This window comes from Heliangelus exortis, chromosome Z (genome assembly GCF_036169615.1).
Source record: "Heliangelus exortis chromosome Z, bHelExo1.hap1, whole genome shotgun sequence".
NCBI classification, from domain to species: domain Eukaryota; kingdom Metazoa; phylum Chordata; class Aves; order Apodiformes; family Trochilidae; genus Heliangelus; species Heliangelus exortis.
The window spans coordinates 29,960,730-29,982,578 of record NC_092454.1 but is presented as its reverse complement, the minus strand read 5'-3'; the positions used below and the strand labels follow the sequence as shown (position 1 = coordinate 29,982,578).

The 21,849-nt window shown below is 39.9% G+C and overlaps 2 protein-coding genes across 3 annotated transcripts in view; one reads left to right on the top strand and one right to left on the bottom strand.

Annotated features, from left to right (window-relative positions):
* Positions 1-21,849, bottom strand: part of NFIL3 (nuclear factor, interleukin 3 regulated) — a 513,505-nt gene that overhangs the window by 222,140 nt on the left and 269,516 nt on the right. The window lies entirely within an intron of this gene.
* The window catches only part of SYK (spleen associated tyrosine kinase), a 39,295-nt gene continuing 38,885 nt past the window's right edge, over positions 21,440-21,849 (top strand). The window contains exon 1 of one of the 2 annotated variants that reach the window (XM_071730390.1): positions 21,440-21,612. The gene's annotated coding sequence lies outside the window, so the exon portion shown is untranslated. The remainder of the gene's footprint in view (positions 21,613-21,849) is intronic. The other variant, XM_071730389.1, reaches the window with a different exon arrangement.

Sequence of the window (21,849 nt, the reverse complement as noted above, 5' to 3'; positions counted from 1 at the left end):
TACTGAGTAACCGCGGAATATATATATATGTAACCTACATACATATGTAAGATGTAATCTTCTCTTTTCTACAATGAATCTTTAAGCCCTCCGAGTATTTTGCAGCTGATCATTTAAAGCTGTAGTTTTCAGTAATCTGTGCTCCCAAGTCTCTCTTTTAGTTACCTAACACGGAACAAGCCTTTAACTTTAAAAAGCTTACAAACCCTCTTTAGGTTAAACTGCAGTGGGTATAAACAAGCATAGCCCTATTTAAATCAGTGTATCTAGGCTGATTTCTGGTGGCTGAGAAATTAATCTCTGTGGTCTAGCATTTATTAAAAAACGCAATAAATGTCAATTATGAAAAACATGCCATAAAAATAGCAGATTGCCCATGAGAACTTCACTAATCTGAAACAGATAAGCATTTTTTTCTCTCATATCAGGGTACAATAGGATTCTTGAGTTTTATGGACAAACATAAATAGAGGAAATACATTGTTTTTTCCGCATTTAATGGTGATTTTTTTTTTTTTTTTTTTTTTTTGGTAAAAAATCCAGAGCCAATATGTAATGTTTCCTTCAGCTGTTTCTTTTAAGAGAAGCTTCTAGAAATGTCAAGAAAGGGCTTATCTTTCCAGACTAGAATTGTGGTCCTCTGGAGATGCTCCAATTCTTGCTGCAGAAAAGAAGTAAAAGTACAGTGTCACTCCATTAATGCTCAAGGAGAAGGTATTGGTATTGCTATCTTCATAATCCAGTAGCATGGTTATGTAGCACTGTAGCTTCTCTAAGCAACATGATATTAAAGGGCTCTATGCTCTACAGGTACCCTTAAAAATGACAGAGGGTTCCCATAAATCTATAATAATAACTTGTACATATTTCCAAGTTGTGGCCAAAAAGGAGCTAGAGAGTTGGCTTCACCTGCAGTGTGTAGGACATTCCAAAAGATCTTGTAATACTACATTTTTTCATAAAGACTTACTGGAGTTTTTGTCCAAAAGGAACGAATTAATCTTAAGAAACATTATTTTTAAGACTGTTTTTCCAAGAAAACTGATGGTGTGCAGGGAATCTGTTAAAGTCCTATACATGGTGCAGGAATTAGATCCCTGCTCTGTGAATATAATATGATTGTAGCTACAGGACAGGTTAGCAGAAAGGCTGTGTTTTGTATTTGTGAAGTACATTTGAATCTTATACAATTTCCACCATTTTGTAAATGAAGCCTTTCCTATAGACTGTAGAGGGAATTGGTGGTTTGAAGAAAATATTGTCAGATCCCACAGAGCACAATTTTCTTTTCCTTTAAATCTCAGTGGATTTCAGCCCAGTCTTTCTCACTCAAAACTGCAATATGATGAAGGCAGTTGCCTTTAGACACCCTCTTTAATAATCACACTCAGCCCTGCTCTGTGTTTGACCCATAGTCATCCAGGCATACTGAAGAAAACTGAGGAAGATTAAGAAACTTGTGACCAGACAAATGTAGATGAATGATGTTAACCAGAAGAGTCATTCTTCACTATGCTCTGTGATTATATACAGACATCATATTACTTTTGCACTTTCAGTAACACATATCATCTCTATTCATAAACTGCTCATTTGTTGATAATCAGTCTGAAACTTGCTGTTACTTTATGTCTTTAAGGCTAACTCTTTTAAGTGCTAGAAATAAGTATTCTGTATCAAGCATTTCTTCATAATTCCCCATTTCCTCTTCATACCTTATTATTGCACATTTGAATCTGAAACTTTCATCATAGATGTAATTGGTACTCAGATTCTTCCGTTGCAACAATAATTGGTTGTGAGTGAGGGGAAAAGAGCTCTCTATCATTCACTAGCTTGATGCTCTCAATTGCTATTGAACTTTTCCGTATAAAAGGGTAAAATTAGGGTAGCTCTCTCCATTTAGTGGTCAGGGTGAACAAAAACACAGGGAACTGAATTGCCTTCTATTATTCCTCCCACCCTCTCAGAGCAAGATAAAAGGAAAATAAGGAAGACTGATTTCAAGGTTGTAATTTAAAACTGGAACAGGTTTACTGAAAGAGGGAAGAATAGAAACGCATGGAATAATAATGAAAATTGTACTAATATACACAAAAAATTGATATCAGTGATCACTGATAGAAGTGTCTGAAAGTTCTTCATGGAGCGTGCTTGGCAAAAGGGCCCGGAGCTCATCCCAGCAATCAATGGACTCCAGTTGTGCAGAGAATATGGGGAGCTGAAGACAAAGAGCACAAACATGAGCAAAGGGAGTCAGGAAGGAAGAAGTAACAGACTCCCCCACCTCTCATGGCTTTTGCAGGGTATGGAAGGAAATGGGAGGGAATAATGGTTCTTCTCTTTTCTACCCTCTAGGTCCTAAAGAGTGTCTTCTCTTTAGGCTCTCATTATTACCATAAAATTAGCCTGTGCCCCTTCAACCAAAGAGTAACAATAAAGGCAACATTAGATAATTGCTAATTAAATATGAATTCTACTAATTTTAAGCTCTTCCCAGCAGTGGTTTAATCTTGGCCCTCTGCAGGAATGTCCAAGGGCAATAATGGTGTTTTGCTTAGAAGCCAAAAAAAAAAAGCCCTATAGTGTACATACGAAATTTTGTACATCATTAAAAAAATCTCTGGATTCTGTTCCATATACAGAATACCAGCAGGCCTTTTCTATGATCTGATCCTGACCCTGGGCTAAGTCTATTATTCTATTTCACTTTTACCAACTAGATTTGAAGTAAGAAGTCGATAGTGTGCATAGCCAGGACCATTTCCATTACTCTCCACATTACTGTTCTATACAAAGGGGCACATTGATGTTACTTATCTCTTCCTTAAGGATGTTTACAGTGGGAACTAGAGCCATGTTCCTGCCAATGGTAGCTGCTAAGTTGAGCTCTACGATCATTAAGATCCTGACCACCAACAGGTTTGCTGTCCTAATGCAATGTCCTAAAGTCTGTCATGTAATGTTATATATTACATCAGTATTTGACACAATATATGATCCTTTTGGTACCAGAATTAGTCAGAATCTACTTCCTGAATAAGACATATGGTGTGAAGCAAGTTCAAAAATGTTTTTATTTATTTTCATTGTGATGTAATACAGTGATAAATTGATCTGCTTCATTTTCCCTGTCTCACTGTATCATCCCCTTACTCAGCTGATTCTATCCTCTCATCAACTTTTCTGTCATCACAGAACTCTTATGTGTCTTTGGCAACATTTTGACAAGCAGTGTTCCATCACCTTGCCAAGAATAGCTGAGGATTTAAGAGGTTTCTCTCTCTCAGCAGAGAGAAATGCTGCTTTTCACCTGATAAACACTAAAATTCATCTTTACTGGTCAAGGTTAAAGGAGGAGCACTGGATGCCACAACCACCTGCCTGCTTCCAGTAAGGCTGGGTGAGTCTGCTAAAATTTCCCCAGGGTGACCAGAACAGGGTGACAAGGATGTCAGCTCTGACAACCTTGCACAGAAATCAAATAGTGTTCTCTGCTTCTGCAGGGCATCTTGCTTAGCTGATGCAGCTTATCAGAGAAAAAGCTGAGCAGGCTATCCTTTCTGCACATACTCTTCTGGCACTGATCAGCTAGGGTTATACGAGCAATGGCAGCAGCTTCGTGACACAGATCCTGTGTTACAGGAAGCTGCCTCCTCCCCTCTAAGATAGCCTATATTACCCAATCAAAGTCAGACAAAAATTCTTTATCAGTTTTCAAATAAGAAAACTGAGTAAATAACGTGAATAAGAACTTCTAAATAATATTAAATGTCAGATTCCCCCTCATCACCACCCAAACAAATTTTCATTGAAACACACCCATGTAAATTATGGGTGTATTTCAATCTGCCCTTTACTTTTTGATGACTTTTCAGTGCTCTCTGTGGTTCTTGCTGCATATTTCTCTATTAATATTTCAAGGCCTCCTCTTGCATCTGTGCATTTATTCATACCTGCGGAGCTATATGAAATGTCACGGCTTCAGGAAAGTCTGATCCTTCTCTCCAAATGTCCTTGCTTCATGTTCAACCTGGCAGTGTGGACTCACTTCACAAGACAGTAGTTCAGACATGTTCATCCTCCTTACAAGGACAGCTTCTCCTCCCAATGGGTCTACATATCCTTAACAATGCACCATCTTAAATGAAAGCTATTAAGCACATGAAAAAATTGAATTGTCACAGTGAGAAAGGACATGATGAACTTAATTTCTTTACCTGAGTTATATAGCTTGAGTTGGCAAAAAAAATAATACTGACTTATTTTTCTTTATTACTTATTAAAAATTGCCTCAGAAAATGCAAAGCAAAGGTTGTTTAATGGACATTACAAGATTCAAAGCCACTTTTGAGATGATGTTAGTTAAGGTATCAGGAACAATCTTCCAAAGGACAGTTTTGGGTAAGTAAATTTTCTTGGCAGAAATTCTATTAATTTGGAGGAAGACAAAAGTTATTTACCTTTCTGAGCATTATTCAGAGTAAATGAACCAACAAACCATCAGTTTCTGGAATACAGCTTATGCTTGAGTAGATTTTAGGCAGAATTTGCAAGTTCTTCACTTAGTTTTAAACATGAATAATTAAATGAATGCTAAACCCTTTCCAAATACATGTCAGATGATGATCCAAGGGAGGACAGCTAAAATTGTACTTCAGGGGGTCAAGATGAGGTCTGGAGAGGTGAGTTCACACATCCAGTGTCATCTAGTCTGATGGTACCAGAGCTAAGCATAGGCTCTGCTAAGTCTTAGGAGAGCTTTCTCATCACTAGCCCCTCCTGCTATTTCCTTATGTTTACTTCAAGAATACGGCTGTAGGGTCATTTAAAGTATTTAAAGTACTTGGATCATTTGCAAGCATAAATTTTACTGATTTTTCACTTGATTCTGATGATATTCTTAACTACTTGTCAAGGAGATAGAAGTAGACTTACTGTTGCTGCATAGGCAAGGGGAAATTTGATTGTAGAGAATGCAAGACCTTTTGGCTAAATGGCTTCAAGAATTACACCAAATCATGTCTGGCATTCTTGGGTATCCATATGTTGCATATCAGTGGGTAATAAAGACACAACCTGAATCACATGGAAAGATTAATAAAATTGCATTAGGTTCCCATTTTGTTGCCTAGACATCTATGTTCCCCTGTGTTTGGCAGCATTAAAATGTCTACATTTCTATGAATCCCCAGATATGTGCGGGTTTTTATTTCAGGTGACAGAGATCTTGCAAAACTGTTGTTCAACCACTGTAAAATTCCCAGAATTTCCACAGCTGTGAGAGCACCACTAATGAGCTGCAGTTAATTATAATGAGCTACAGCTTCTGTAGATGAAATTGAAAGAGAAGGCGAGGATGAGGTAGAAGGAACCTGATGAGGTAAGAAAACAAGCACAAATTAAGGATGCGGGGTAGGATGACCATTCACTGGAGTACAGAATAGCTGCAGGAAGAGTGGACAGGGTCATGCTAAAGCAGAGGGGAACAATGCTGGATCAAGAACCAAAGCACAGTAAAAAGTCAAACACAAACAGAAAATACTTTTTTAATACTTTGGAGATGCCCTGTTACCCAAGTACCTGCTCCTTGGGATGGGCAATGCCATTAGTATTTGTCTGCTCTAAGTGAAACTGTATCACTGATTGTACATGATGAGGCTTCCCACATGTAATCCATGCTACAGTTCCTGAAACAAAATACGCTTTTTCCTCAGTACAAAACATACCATCATCAAAAGGATGAGACACCTGTACTCATAAACTGTTCGTGGATATCTCAAAGATGCCCACTTACCCCAGATGCATCCCTGCTGGTCTGAGATCAAGAAGGAAAAAATGTATGCATCCTGTAGTGCGTGAGGAGTGGGACTATAATAAAAATGTTCCCTGCTTGAAGCATAACAGCCCTTTCAGTGTAATTTGAAGGCCTGCTGTTCATTTAAATTACCCACTGTGTGGGCTGTGTTCTATTATACTGCTCAACATAAAAGGAATATCTGGTTATTTCCTTTTCTTAAAAAAAACAAGGAATGCTAACCTAGAGCATTTTCAGACTAGCAAAATCATGTTTACTTCAGAAAATGAGAACTTTAAAAATGAAGGAAAACTTCTGAAATTCTACCATTTATGAAAGGTAATTACAAGTTTTTCTCTGCCACTGTGTACTGTACTATAGGTTATTCATATGCAACAACCTTGCTTTGGAGCATTACAGGCTTCAGAAGATGCCATCTACTGGAACTGTGAGCACTGGGTTCTTTCTGCAGACATCCAACTATGCACCTGCTAAATGTAAACCTCTGAGCATTTCTCTTGAAAGTTGGTAGCATTGAACACAAGGTGTATTACTTTTGTGTAGACTCTGGATCACTTTTAAGTATGTCTAAGAGCACAATATGCAGTGTGCAGAGACGGGTGAGCCTGTGGCAGGTAACCTAGCTCCAAAATAGAAAATAGCACAATTACCTTGACTCTGAGAAACTGTTTCTACAGAAAAGTGCAGCATGATGCCTTTAGTGATAGGATGATTCTACATCTAGGACCTCTGCTAGTACCTGGATCCTGTGTTGTACAGTAGTGTGCTGCAGGCACACGTGTCCAAAGAGCCAATAGCCTATACAATGGTCAAAAGATTAAAGGATTGTGTTAGCTGAGGTAAGACTTTAAAAAGCTTTACTTACAAAAGCTTTACTTACAGAGCAATTACTAACATTACAATCATGCTGAGGGAGTCATTCAGGTATTTAAATGCTGTACCAAAGGATGCAATTTCTCTTTTTCTCTCTCTCTCAATAGACTTGTCAAATCTCTACAGGGTTATTTCATGTTGCCTCTGGTATTTGTTGTTCACTCAATAAAACTTTGTTTGCACTCGACCTTTTGTGGTTTTGGACTTTATTCTTGTGGGATCTGATAAATAAGTTATCAGATGTCCTTCCTCTGCTGTGGCTTTCAGAACTGGACACACTAGTACATCTGGCATCTCAAAAGAGCAGAGTAGAGGGGCTGAATCACAGAATCATAGAATTGGCTGGATTGGAAGAGACCTCAGAGATCATCAAGTCCAACCCTTGACCCACCGCTGCGGTTGCTAGACCATGGCACTGAGTGCCACATCCAGTCTCTTTTTAAACATCTCCAGGGACGGAGATATCACCTCACTTGACCTCCTGGCCACACTTATTCTGATGCAGACCAGGATATGGTTTTCTTTCTGGGATGTAGGTGCACATTGTCAGCTTATGTTGACCTTTTCATCAACCAGCACCCCCAAGTCCTTCTGCTCAATGCTGTCCATTCCATTCTCCACCCAATCAGTATTTGTGCTTGGGATTGCCCTGACGCAGGTGCAAGACCTTGCACTTGGACTTATCGAAGTTCATCAAGGCTACATGGACCCATTTCTCAAGCCTGTCGGGGTCCCTCTGGATGGCCACCCTCCTCTCTAGGGTGTCAAGCATCCCACACAGATTGGTGTCCTCAGCAAACTTGCTGAGTGTGCACTCAGTCCCACTGTCCATGTCACTAATGAAGACGTTAAACAGCACCGGTCCCAGTGCTCACTGTTCAGGGCACCCACTCCTTTTCTCCCCTTCTTGTCCTTCCTAAAAATCTTACACCCATCCATTCCCACGCTACAGTCATAGAAGCTAACCCACCATGTCTCAGTGATGCCAATTTCATAGCCCTGCAGGGATGCACTCGCCTGTAACTCCTCCTGCTTATTTCCCATGCTATATGTATTTGCATAGAGGCATTGCAGTCGGGCCCCCACTGAAGCTGAATCTCACTGCCTGGGATTCTATTCAGCTGGGATTCCAGCAGCTGCATGGTACATCCTTGCTCTCATACTGAGGCAGATTCTGTCCTGTGAAGATTTCTAGGGATAGAGAGAGAAGCAGAAAGGGGTTAAATGTGTATGTCCACCTTGACTCTTATCACACTAATGAATCAAAAAAACTTACTTGCTTTTGCTATCAGCTACAGCAGGTCAGTGATTCACGTCTGAATTTATTCCCTCCAAAAAAAAAAGTGTCTAACATTAGGTAAAAATCCCTTTTCTAAAGGAAATCACATAGGCTATTCCTTTTTACATGATATGCATTAAAAAAGAACCGCTTTTCATGCTCAGTGATACCGATGCTGGAGCTAAAGATTTAGATTCCAACAACTCATTTTCCTTGCTGAAAATACCTATGGAAACCAATGTTGGCCTTCCTCTATTATGGTTTCTTTACTACTTATAAACTAGGTATCACTCTTGCTTTCTAGAATTTCCACAATTTACTTATTTATTTCCTTTAGGTTTTTTATCTTCTCCTTTCTCAACCAGAGTGGAAAAAAACCAACCAATCAACCAAACAAACAAAAAAGCCAACAAAACAAAACAAAAACCCCCCCAAAAACCACAGTTCTATGAAAAAGGGAAAATACTATGTATTGTCTAAACTCATAATCAAATCACTGGAATATTCTGCTATTCCAATGTATTGCTATTGCAATGTGAAATCATGTCATCTTTCAGTCATTTTTGTTCAGGACTTTCAGCTGTAATACTTTCTAGAGGTCAAGGAAACTGGCATTAAGGAAGCAGAGAACCTGGCTTCAGCCTTTAATATTTTCGTTTTTATTGACAGTTCCTGGCAGCATATTTGTTGTTTGACAAGAATGCTTTTTCCAACAGATCGTTGCATCCAGTAAGGTTTCATGTAACTCTGTTGATAAATTTAGAACTTGATAGGTACTGTTATGCACATGCAATTCTCCTTGGCAATTGACTATTCAAAGAGAAGCAAGGGACAGCTGCTCCACATGGGCAGAGGTGCCTCATACCCAGGGTGATGGCAGGGCAGGCAGTGGATTCTCTGGCCACTAGGAGAGCAGTGCAGGACCAGTAACAGCAATAAGGGTCAGCAAAGAGGCTGTGACAGTCTTGCTACACCGACAGATTGGTCGCAGGGTCAGAGCTTCCAAGGCAGGGAGATTTTACTGAGACATCTCTTTGCTTTTTCTCACACGGTTCTTTCCCAAGAGCATGATGCAAAGGCACAGCATATCAGGGCTGGCCTTGTAGATGTGTGGCCAAAGGCCTGGGGCAGTAGAGGTGGCAGAAGCTGCTGCTGCATGCAGGCTTTTCTTGGCACTTAGTTCCTCCTTTTGACCAAGGAAAGTGAGAAATTTCCGAACTATAAAAGTTAGTTTGCATCATAGCCCCACCCCGCGTCTTTGAGATAACAGGAAATCATGCTCACAGGAAGACAGCCATAATATATGAGTTGTTATACAGCTATAGGAGAACAGTTCAGCACAGGAATACAGTGTCAAGAATTATACCAGCATTTTTCGGGGTGATTGCTTTGTGTTTCTTTACTTCCCTATTTAATTGCAAAAGGGATTTTCAGGGCTGCATCAGGGAGACGCATCACTAGCTCTCAGCTATCTCTGTGGTTCTGAAATAATGATAAAGCTAGAAAAGAGACAGAGATTTCCTTCGTTAAGAAATAGCATAAGGGATGTTACATAAAAGGCCATGTCCTAACGGACACAGCCAAGCATGCTTTAAACCCACAGAACAGATAAATAATTTATGGAGCACACATAAGAGTAGATTAAACAAGCCCTGGGAAACAAGAATAGTCTCGTTATCTCTAAAAGAGGCCTTGTAGGTGCCACTTTAGGCATTCTATTGATTTCTTAGAACCATGAAATGCTAGTTAAGCCTTTGCAGTAATCCAGTGTTTCCCTACTAAAGAGTAACAAAGTCAGTAGGATCTGTGGCATTTAACACTAGAGGGAAAAATTAAGCAAAAATAAACTTGCAGAAGTGAGAACTGTAAAAGAGCTGTAAATCAGGAGGTGAACCAGGAAGTGAGGTCACATTCAGGAACTGAGAATCAAGAGTATTTTGACTCTTTACACAGTTCTCCTTTATGGATAAAATATGCAAGTATTTGCTACGAACTCACAAAGATCTCACAGAAGCACTTGAAAATACTTCTTTAGAGCTTACTGCTTACCTGTCACTATGCTGATTATTTAAAATGGCCTTGATTAACATGCTATCTAGAGTGACACTATGGATGGGAATCCTCCCCTGCAAACTAGAAATAGTAATATTCTGTATCATGGTTTAACTCCTACCAAATTCTAAGCACCACACAGCCACTTGCTCACTTCCTCCACAGTGGGATGAGCAAAGAGAATTGTAAGGCTAAAAGTGAGAAAAGTCATGGGTTAAGATAAAAGCACTTCAGTAGCTGAAATAAAATTCTAAAATGCTTCTGTTGCTGGTGATTATTATTATTATTATTGATGCAAATGAAAACAATTGCTCCCCACCAACCAACTGATGCCCAGCCAGTTCCAAAGCAGCAGCACCCTGGCCAACCTCCCTCCTAGTTTTATTGACATCATATGGTGTGGGTTATTCCCTTACTCAGCTGGGGTCAGATATCCTGACTGTCCTCTCCCAGCTGGAATGGGACAGCTCTCCAATGCCACCTCTCAGCCACCAGCTCTGAGACAGACAACTCTTAAGGAGACAGCTCTCTACTGGACACTTCTACACCACTGATTCTCTCAACAGCTCTACACTGCTGACTCTCCTCCAAGACAACAGTATGTGAATCAGCAGATAGCAATTGTTGGGCCAAATTAATAGAATCAACTTCAGCAGAAGGAACAGAACCTCACTGAGCAGGCACCTCTGCTCATGATGTTCTGATTTTTGCAAAGAAACCGTGCATACATAGTGGAGTTCAAGAGTATGAGTCACCATTTGTAATATGTGCTACCTGTTTAATCTCACATCTTCATTGTGCTCAGCCATCAGAGGTTCTGAAAATCACCTTTAAACCTTGTGTTTTGATGTTTTTCAATTGCACTTGCTTAACTGCTGTTTTGGTTTTTGGTTTTTCTATGGTCTTAATCTGCATTTGTTTAACATCACTTTTTAAAAATGTTTTTATACATTTAAAATTCTATTTGCATTGTATTACTTTTGGAAAATTTGTCATGTTTGATTGAATTGCTTTTATCTAAAAAGTACTGAATGAGGTCTGTTCACAGTGCCAAGTGAACACCATCTCCTGATCCAAGCACAGTTGTCCCTGCAGAGAGTCAGCAGTTTTAGAAGTGTCTGGCAGAAAATTGTCCAGCAGTGAGCTGGCTGCAGCAGAGAGCTGCCAGTGAAGAACTGTCTCTTCAAACAAAGTCTCTTCAAACTTCTTCTGCATCCCCAGCCTAAATGGTGGGTCAGCATGAGAGGCAGAAAAGGCCTTGACTCTGTGTTAGCACTGCTCAGCAATAACTAAAACATCCCTGTATTGACACTGTTTTAGCACAAATACAGAATATAAATTCATATTAGCTACTGTGATGAAAATTAACTCTACCCCAGCCAAAACCAGCACAATCAATTAAGGTATCTCTGCAAGGATGTTTTGATTAAATCTAGCTCCAAATCTGCAATATTTGCTTGCCACTGATGTAGCTCTCCCTTCTCCTTACCAATTCTGTCTTTTGAGGTCACTGGTACTTCCCTTGATGATGTTTTACAGCAAGGGTTTTTTAATTTATTATAATGTGTTCTAAGTAACAGGGCATAAAAGTATACTTACGTCTTTCTCTCCAAATAGTTAGGACTACAGTATTTTAGGCTGATCTATGTTTCCATGTTTAAAAAAATACCAAAAACAAAAAAAAAAACCAACAAAAAAAAAAAAAAAAAAAAAAAAAAAAAAAAAAAAAAAAAAAAAAGACAGAATTGAGCCTTGTCATTCTTATACCTGCAAAATCTTCTGAATATACAGTAGTTGTTGACACACCTCCCAGGTTAGACATCAAGACAGCAGATACAAAAGCCAAGTGACTTGATATATAACTCCACCTGGATATATAACTCCATTTGGGTTGCAAAAAATATACCCCAAAGCAGAAGCTGGTATTTTGGTTTTAGATTATACAAACTAGCTTTGGTACTGATGACATTAATATGTTCCTTTTTAAAAGAACAGGTTGTAGGCTTACATTCACAATTACACCAATACAAAGGAAAATCCATTGTAGACTATTTAATATCTATGCTTACTTCATAGGTAAACAGGTAATGTGATAATCTTTAACATTAATTAAATATATAAATGTCCTTTGCCACTTAAAAGAATACATATAGTCAATGGAACATGCAGCATTATTTAATTATTGGTAAATGTTCCCACCATTTACTGAAATAACTTCTACCATCTGTTATCTGATGATCACAGTAGTACAAGTAAGCTACAGTTTTGTCATCTTTATCACAATCCTTCTGTAATGAAAATAAATGAAAAATCTATTTGTTATTGGAATAGATAATTTTTGTGTTGTTTGGCACTTCATTAAGGTTACCAGAGGAAATATTTACCTGCAGCATCCTATTCCAAGATCAAGAAAATAGTTGGCATCTTTAGTTCCCCCATTTTGGTTTCTTTCTTTCAATATTTTGTAGAATTTCTGAATGAGATGTTAAATTAATTGAATAAAAACAGAATAAAAAATAGATTTGATGCTCTATCATAACATTTTTATGTCCTTTATTATCACAGAATCATAGAATATGCCAACTTGGTAGAGACCCATAAAGATCATCAAGTCCAACTCCTGTCCCTGTTCTGGGCATCCCCAGAAGCACACCACATGCCAGAGATTGTCACCCAGAGCTTCTTGAACTCAGGCAGGGTTGGTGCTGTGTCTACTTCCCTGTTCAACTGCTTGACTGCTCTCTGGGTAAAAAAACTTTTCTTAATATCTAACTTAAACCTCCCCTGATTCAGCTTCCTACTGTTACCCTGAGTCTTGTTAACAGTCACAGGACTGATAAAATTACTGCCAGTCCCATCTCCTCCCTCATGAGAAAGCCATGCAGTCACACCTCAGCCTCCTTTTCTGCAAGCTGAACTATCCAAGTGACCTGAGCTGCTTCTCATAAGTCATCCCTTCCATACCCTTCCCCATCCTTATTGCTCTCCTTTGGATGCTCTCCGATAGCTTAATGTGTTTTCTATACTGTGGTGCCCAAAACTGAACACAGTACTCAGGTTGAGGCTGTGCCAGTGCAGAGTAGAGTGGGACCATCACCTCTCTTGAACAGCTGGCAATGCTGTGCTTGATGCATCTCAGGACATGGTTGGTTCTCCTGGCTGCCAGGGCAAAATGCTGGCTCATATTCAGTTTCCCATCAACCAGGGCCCCAAGGTCTCTCTCCACCATGCTTTTCTCCCTTCACTCATTCCCCATTCTGTACTTGCCACCAGGGTTGCCCCATCCCAGGTGCAACTTGCTCTTGTTAAATTTTGTGTTGTTGGTGATTGCCCATCTCTCTAACCTGTCAAGGTCTCTCTGCAGTGAAATTGAATCAACTCAACAGAGCTTACTGCCCCACTCAATTTTGTGTCATCCACAAACTTGCTTAAAATTCCTTCCAGTCCTGTGTCCAAGTCATTGATGAAGAGGTTGAAGAGGACTGAGCCAAGGATAGAGCCCTGCAGGACCCCAGTAGTGATCAGCTGCCAACCTGATGTTACCCCACTCACTGTCACTCTTTGAGCTTGACCTGTGAGCCAGTTGCTCACCCATCATATAGCATGGTTTCAAGCTGTATGGTGGACATTCTTCCAGGAGGATACTATAAGAGACAGTATTAAAAGTTTTCCTGAAGCCCAGAAATGTTACATGTACTGGCTTCCCTTGATCAACTAGGTGAGTTTCCTTCATAAAAGAAAATCAAGTTTGACAAGCTGGACCTTCCTCTCATGGAAGGCATTCTGGCTGTGACCAATGATATGATATGATTTGATATTATATATTCAATGATATATTCAGTACAAAAGAGATGCTTTTCCTCAGTTTGTTTCCCGCAGCATGTTGTGCTACTAAGGAGACAGACATTCAAAAATAGTAACACTTGCAGAATATATTAATGTAGTGCACAGCTGTTCAAAAACCCATGCTGTTCTTTCAGTGACATTTACTGAAAAAAATAAAAGCCCATTTATTCATCTTACAAGAGACAAATGAAGAGTATCTACACTTTGCCTACACAGGAGAGATCCAGCAGAAGCAAGAGAACAGTGCTGGGAACCCCAAATGCCCGTGTTGTGTGTGGGTTTAGAAAGTCATAAAACATAAGTCACCTATCCATAGAAGCATGGACCTTTCCATACTCTCATAACAATATAGGTACCTACAGACAAAGCCCTAGATCGTTCAAAACAATGACCATCACAGATTTCTAAGCATTTAAATATAACAGACAGATGAGTTATTAGAAACTTAGGAAAAGGCAATTACATCTATATACATTTTGTAAACAAATTGATAAAATTACCAACAATCATAGAGCTGCCATTAATTTATTTGAAAAACTTCAGGACAGAAGAATAATTGGATACAACATAGGGCCATGATACCTGTTTATAATGTTTTTGTAAAAACCTAGTGAGATTCAATGATTTCTGGTTTTATGATCCACATCTTTCACCTTTGCAACCACATTATATAGAGGTCAGATACAGACTTTTCTTTGTCAGCCTGTCCTGTACAAAAAGAAAAGATGAGATCAAGAAGAAAAGAACAACTTTTCAATAATTAGAATATAGCATGACTTAGTTCTATACCACTCTCATGCTATGAGAAGAGCTGTGGTCATAACATCTGACAGGACATTATTCATCTGAGGTTAAGGTTGCTGGACATGCTTAAGTGCTTCTATTTCCTGCCTCGATGAGGGCTGCCTGCAGTACAGTGTCTGATTAAGACCCCTCAGTGCTACTCCTTAACGACTGTTCTTTCTTTTCTGACTCAAGCATCATGCCTACGTATTTTAAATAATCTAGATAATTAGTTCCTTTTTAATACAAAGCTCATTCACTTGGCTTCTCAGTGTAGCTTCTCAAGAGGTTTTTTTTCACCATCAACGTGACTGGAAACAACATACATTATAAGCATAAAGGACAATTTTCATAGCATTAATCATGAAGTCTACTACACATAGAGAAGTCATTGTTGTATAAAATCAATGTAAATTATATTAAAATCCAGTGAACTTCTGCTTTTAAAATTCTGTTTTAAAGCTATAAGATCCCCAGCAGTTTCAGTTCTCAAGAATTTACAGATGTTTTTATATGTGTATATGTGTCCTTTGACAGAAACTAGGTTAAAACAATTTTTCCCATGTTGAAGGGAAGAGGTCCTTTAGGTGCCCCTTATACATGATTCATTCCAAACATTTTTAAATTGTTTTGCCTTCTGGACCCTCCTGTTTGACTTAAAGTGGATGCTGCTCCTGGGTTGTCCCCTGGTGCTCCAAAGGATTTGTATGGGCATGCGCTACTTCCATTCTTGCATGGACCAGCTGTAGTGTCAGAGATTAAAAAAAAAAAAATAAAAAAATCGTTATTTAATTCTTTCTAAATACTTTGCATAATTCTAAAACTGAGTGTGTTTTTAAAGACATGTTTTGAGTTTTAAAATTATTTAGTTTAAGATACACTGTTAAAGAATGCTTTAAAGACATTTCAAATATGCATCTGTGTGTACACAGGGACACATATAGAGAAAAAATTATTAGACTCTACCAAATTATGGTTTTATTTTGTATCTTTCTTATAGTATGGGTTAAAGAAAAAGTAGTAAACCAGCTTAAAATTTCAGGGTTAGTAATGTCTGATTGTGAAATCCTTCCGCTTTTCAGCAGAAAAATTGCCTTCTTGCTGACATGCATTTCTATAGCTGTTAAAAGGGCAGTTTCTTTCTGGTAAGATTCTATTATATGTCCAAAGAAGGAAGTGAGTTCCTGTATAAATGGCATATTCTTTGGAGCAGCCATACTTCTGCTTTTCTTACAGACTGGAAGACATGTGAACACTCTTGTAATCCACTGAGGGAGAGATTTCCAAATATTTTATATCCCAGAAAAGACAATGGTGTTCAAAAGCATTGGTAACAGTTCAGAATATTATTATTATTTTTTAATACTATTGCTGCTTTTATTCAGAGGCAGGATATGGAAAGGCTAAGCCAGTGCTAAATCAAGTCTTAGAAAACAAATTGTGATGGGAAGATGAGAAGTGTTCCTCGTGCAACTTTAAGATATTCCTTCAGTTACAACAGCTCAGGTACTCTAATTAAGCATGAAGATCCCAGTTACCTTGCAGCAGCAAACAAACTAAATTATACATGGGGACACAATATTAACAAAGTGTTTATTATGACTATAAAGGCAGGAAAGTAGGTTATGGGAACGAATGTTTAATATTTTGCATTTTAAAACTATTTTATAATATTTCATAGCCTGATACATTTCCCATGAAACCTGATTTAGAGGTGTCCATGCTGTTTGTTTGGAAGAATAACTACGACTGTGATGCACAGTCAGCTCAGATCTGGACTCATTAGTTCAAGTTCAGTAACGTGGGTAGGCATCATATCTGTTCCAGGGATATCACTAATGCAGAAATAGTACATCTGCTTTTTGTACACCAGTCAGAATTTGTGACAATTATAAACTGTCTTAATACAGAGACAGATTGTGAATCTCCACAACCAGTCTCACAAAGAGGAGTACTTCTTGCTATCAGGAACACTCTTTCAGCTTCCTCAGGAAGCAGATTGGGTCCTGTTCAGACTACTATCTCTGAACTCAATGGATGACAGCTAATTCAGTTTCTATAAGGGCTTAATAGAGTAAACATAAATGTGCAGAAGCCCACTGAGCCAGCACTAAATCTGAGCAAATACAAGGTCCTAGGCCACATTGCAAAGATAGTGACTGGCTCTGTAGGAAACAGCTGACAAACGTTACAAACAAAATACAACTGCAGCTGAATCAAAGTTGATTCTTGCAGTCTCTCTCTCTCCCTCATGCTTGCTCCTGCTTTTCGTCCTATCCTAACTTGCTGTTGTATGGACATACAATAACAAAGATATAATTTCATTAAGTGCAAGATGATAAAGATGAAAAAGCTGATAAAATACCTTGATGGCCCTGATTTTTTAAAATTTACACCCTTCATATAGAAAAAATATTGTTAGTGAAATTTCTAGTCAAGGTAATGAATTATTATGTAATGAAAACAGACATAATTTAGATTATCACAGTAAGCAACCAGGTCAGTTATTTTACTGCACATCTCACCCAATTCATTTATGTGTCATTATACTGACTTTTTCCTAGGGACTGCCACTACTGTTCTCCACATAAATTTGGCTATAAGTGAAATCTTTAAGAAAACACAAATAGCTGGTATTTGTTGTACAAACTATTGCTTCTGTAAAACTGTCTTCAGGCCTTGTTCTTAAGTAAAATAAGGGTCTTTTTTACTCCGTGGGTAACAGAAGAGGACAAATTATACGAGAATATGGACCCTCTTTTTTGAAGCTTCTGATCTAGCTCAATTCTTTCTTACTTTAATACAGAACCTTCTGATTTTCTTTAAATGTTGTTTATAGCTATTGTGCTACCACTGAATCACTGCTTTCATCAAAATTAAAATGAGGTAGATACTAAATGACTTCAAAATAGCATGTACTTTTGTTCACATCATAACTGAATTCAATAGATTCTGATGAAATTTTACATTATTTAAGCAAAATGAGTCTCTGCTGCATCCTTCTATTTCTATAGATGTAGAGTCCCATCTTACTGACAATAATTGCTTCTGTCATAAGAGACCCTTGACTGCTAGCTGTAGATATAATCTAGTATCAAGAATTTTAACCTCAAATAAGATTGCCTCTCAGTGGTGTTGAGTATTTTGTTGCTATGTATTTTAGATAATTTAACATTCAATCAGACAACAAAGCATGAGCTTAGCTTACTGCATTCCCTGCTATAAAAACAGAGATGGTATTTTAAAAAATGGTCACATTCAGCCTGTGATTATCTTGAGAGTGAGCTGCAGTAGTACCCTTTGTGGTGAAGCAGAATTACACCGTCTGCAAAAGTACTTCTGCAAATACCACTACAATTGTAAACCAAAACCCAAGAGAAAATTCCCTCTGGAGAATGAAATAAATAATAATGCTTAGCTTAAGAAAAGTCTATTCCAAAATACCTACTTGTCTTTTCTGCTAATGGTCTGAGCCCTCAGTTCAAGAAGGACCATCTTGAAAGAGTCCAGCACAGAGTGACCAAGCTAATTAAGGGAGTGGAACATCTCCCTTGTGAGGAAAGGCTGAGGGAGCTGGGTCTGTTCATCTTGGAGAAGAGGAGAATGAGAGATGACCCCATCAGTGTTTATAAATATGTAAGGGGTGAGTGCCAGGAGGATGGAGTGAAGCTTTTCTCAGGGGTGACTAATAATAGGACAAGGGGCAATGTTTATAAACTGTAGCATAGGTGGTTTCATATAAACATAAGGAAGAATTTTTTCACTGTGAGGGTGACAGAGCACTGGCACAGGCTGCCCAGGGAGGTTGTGCACTCTCCTTCCCTGGAGACATTCAAAGCCCACCTGGATGCATTCCTGTGTGACCTGATATAGGTGACCCTGCTCTGGCAGGGGGGGTTGGAATAGATGATCTTTCGAGGTCCCTTTCAACCCCTAACTTTCTATGATTCTATGCTCTGTTCCTGTAACAATAAAGACAGGCAGTGGAAAGGCAACAGGAACAGACCCTTTATAACTCCACATTTCTGAAGCTTGAAGAGGATCAGGTTAGGTCCTGTGATTTCAAGGGGTCATCCAAATTGTTTTTACTACGCAGAAAAAAATTGGCAGATCACATGTTGAACCACCAAGGAGGCTGATTACTGTAACAGTGTCACGATATGTAAGAAATTATTCAGGTTTTTTGCATTGGGAGAAATCAGGACTTTGTCTACAATAAAAGTTACTTCCCACTTCAGGGTTGAGTTTTTAGCAGAAAGAGACACATCGTTTCATGCAGAATCCATCTCCTCTTCCTCTAGCACTGATTGGCATGGCACAAGGTCATGTAGTTGTAAAGCCTCCCACCACCACAGATGTACCCTCACCCTAAGCAAACTGTCATGCATCCTTAAAGCAGAGGTCCTTCAAATCATATTGCAATAACAAAAGCATTGAAACTCCTTCAGATGCTCCTAAAAGCAATGGAAGATTACAAATTTAATTATTTAATTATTGTAGTTATTATACAATACAGCTAGTTGGAGGCTGTGTGCAAACTGTTTCTACTTTATGTACTTAGATTGGTCAAGAGATTCAACAAATTTACTGATTCTTTCCAGAAAGTCCCAGATATACTCCAATAAAATTCAGCCAGACAAGAAGAGAATTATTTTACTGTAATGATCACTGGCATCCTATAGAGTCAGCCACACATGACAGAAGAACTTCAGAATGATAATATAATTCTTTAAATAATAAATTCCACTGCTGTGAGTCCCATGCCAAAAATCACTGCAGAAGAACTCCACAAAAAGTCAGTTGGATTAAGTCTCACATGAAAGAAAAAGGAAACTGTGGAGAGCATAAAAAATATTTATTTCCCTTACCGGATTTCTTGTCTACTGCTGTTATGGCCTGATCCATGCCAGCACCCATGCAGCCAATTGGTCAATTACCCCTGCCCAGCAGGACTCAAGACAGCACAAGAAAATCAAAAGCAAGGAAAGTCATGTGTCAAGATAAAGACAATTTAATATATGAAAAAAAAACAAAAAGCAAAAACCTCACTCACCACCTCTCACAAGCACAGTGATGCACAGCAATTCTCCAGGCAGTGGCCACCTAGGAAGACATCCCCACTCTTTGACCCTTTTTTGTTTTGTTTCTTGAGTATGGTATGGAAAATTCCTTTAATCTGTTGAGGGCAACTGTCTCAGTTTTGTTTCTTTCCAATTTCTTGTCCACCTCACCTCTAGTTTACACCTCTTGTTCATAGACAAAGGAAGTCTTAATGCTGTGCAAGCAGTGTCCAAAACCAGACAAATTATCAGTGTTATCAATATTGTTTTAGCCAAAATCCAAGACACAGCACTACACTGGCTGCTTTAAAGGAAGGTAATTCCATCCCAGACAGGTCCAGTACAATTGCTTATGTTTACTTTAAAGCCATGAAGTACTGATAATTTTTTAACCAATTTAAGATTAGACTTCTCCTTAAAAAACACTTTATAGATCCAAAACTATTTTCCAAAAGCTATTTCTCACTGATTAACCTCTGTTCACATTTGCATATTGACAGGAAAAGAACTATGCCATCAAAAAGTTGGGGTTTTTTTTTCCTAGCATGTAGGCAGTGCCAACAAGAAATTATCAAAAATCTCACTGAAGTATACTATAACTAGGGATCTTTTCAACTGGTATGAAATATAAGAATATACTGGTATGAAATATAAGAATTTTGCAGTTTTTGTTGGTTCCATCAACTACAAGGGCTGCATGGTCCATTTTGCAAAGAGGAAAGAAGACCAGCACTTCACCATTGAAAATAACACCTGTATCCCACATTAGTGCTGTTACTGTTTTACTGTGGGGAAGAAGAAGAAAGCTTAATTCACTTCCCACTAGCACTGCCCATCATGGGACACGATGTCATGTCATGTAGCACAGTCACAGCTGAAGGACACTTGTCCACCCTCAGACTTCAGTGAGGCCCCTTGTGCTACTCATCAGCTCTGCATGACCCAAAGCTGGAGCAGTTGTCCCTGCACAGTCCCTGTCAAAGGATAATTGCAATGTTTTCGCTCTGTGAGGTCATCTGGAGCAGGAATTAATTCCCTGGGTTCTGACGAACCCTTGAGGGACTTTCCTTCTGCTCAGTGCCTATGCCCACTTAAGTCTCAACACCTAGAGTTTCTGCAAAAGTATCTTTGACTGAAATCTGGGGGGAGACAGAGGGCAGGGTGGGTGGGAAGGTGGGAACTGGAACATGAAGGGGGAGATACTCTACTATGGAAGGTGCCTGTATTGCTCCAAAAGGAAACACTAAAAGAGTGATTTTCTCACCAGCACTCACAAGCACTGAAAGACACACAAGTTCACCAGAAGTGTGCATACTCGCTTTCTCCTTGAGAGAAGCCTGCTTTTGAAACATTCTGATCCTCCGTCCCATGAGTGCTGTTGAGAAGCCGTTCGTCCATCTTACAGAGCCAGCTGCCTGCGAAGCAACGCCGCTGCCACAGGTACCCGAATCACCGGGTACCAAGGGGACCCCCATCACAGCATCCAGAGCAGCCCCATGCCCCGGTGTCCGGAGGAGACGGACACTTCCTTGGCCCCGGGAGAAGCGACACAGAAGGGGCCATCAGGCTGCCGAGCTCGATGCCATGCAGAGCACTGCCGTGCCGTGAGGCCGGGGCTGCCCTCCTTCCTGCAGGGGATGCGGCCCAAAAGAGGGGCCGGGGGCACAGCGGCTGCACCCACTGAGGATCAAGGAGTGCTCGCCGGCGCCCCGCTGAGGAAGTGGCCGCGGCTACGAGAGAAAACGAGGAAGCGGCAGCACAACCGGCTGCGAGGGTCCAGCTTTCTCTCAACCTGGCCCGGCTCGGCGGAGCAGCCCGCCCGAGGGCTGCCTCCCAGCCGACTCTCACTCTCCTGGTGGCAGTGTCAGGAGGCGAGAGGCGGCGGCGATCCTTGGGGAAAGGTGAGTAGCGGCGTTTGGACGCCAGCATCCTGGGCTCGGCGACGGCTTCACGGCCGTCGTCGCCCCTTTCTGTCAGCGCCGCGCTGGTTGGGGTTGGGGCCGGGGCCAGGGCCATTGCCGGACGAGCGACGCTGCCGCCGGGTTCCTCAGGATCCTGGCGAGTGTCGGGGAGTACGAAGGGACTGGCAGACACGGGAGGCAGGCGGCCCCACGGCCGCACTCAGTGTCAGCCGGAGC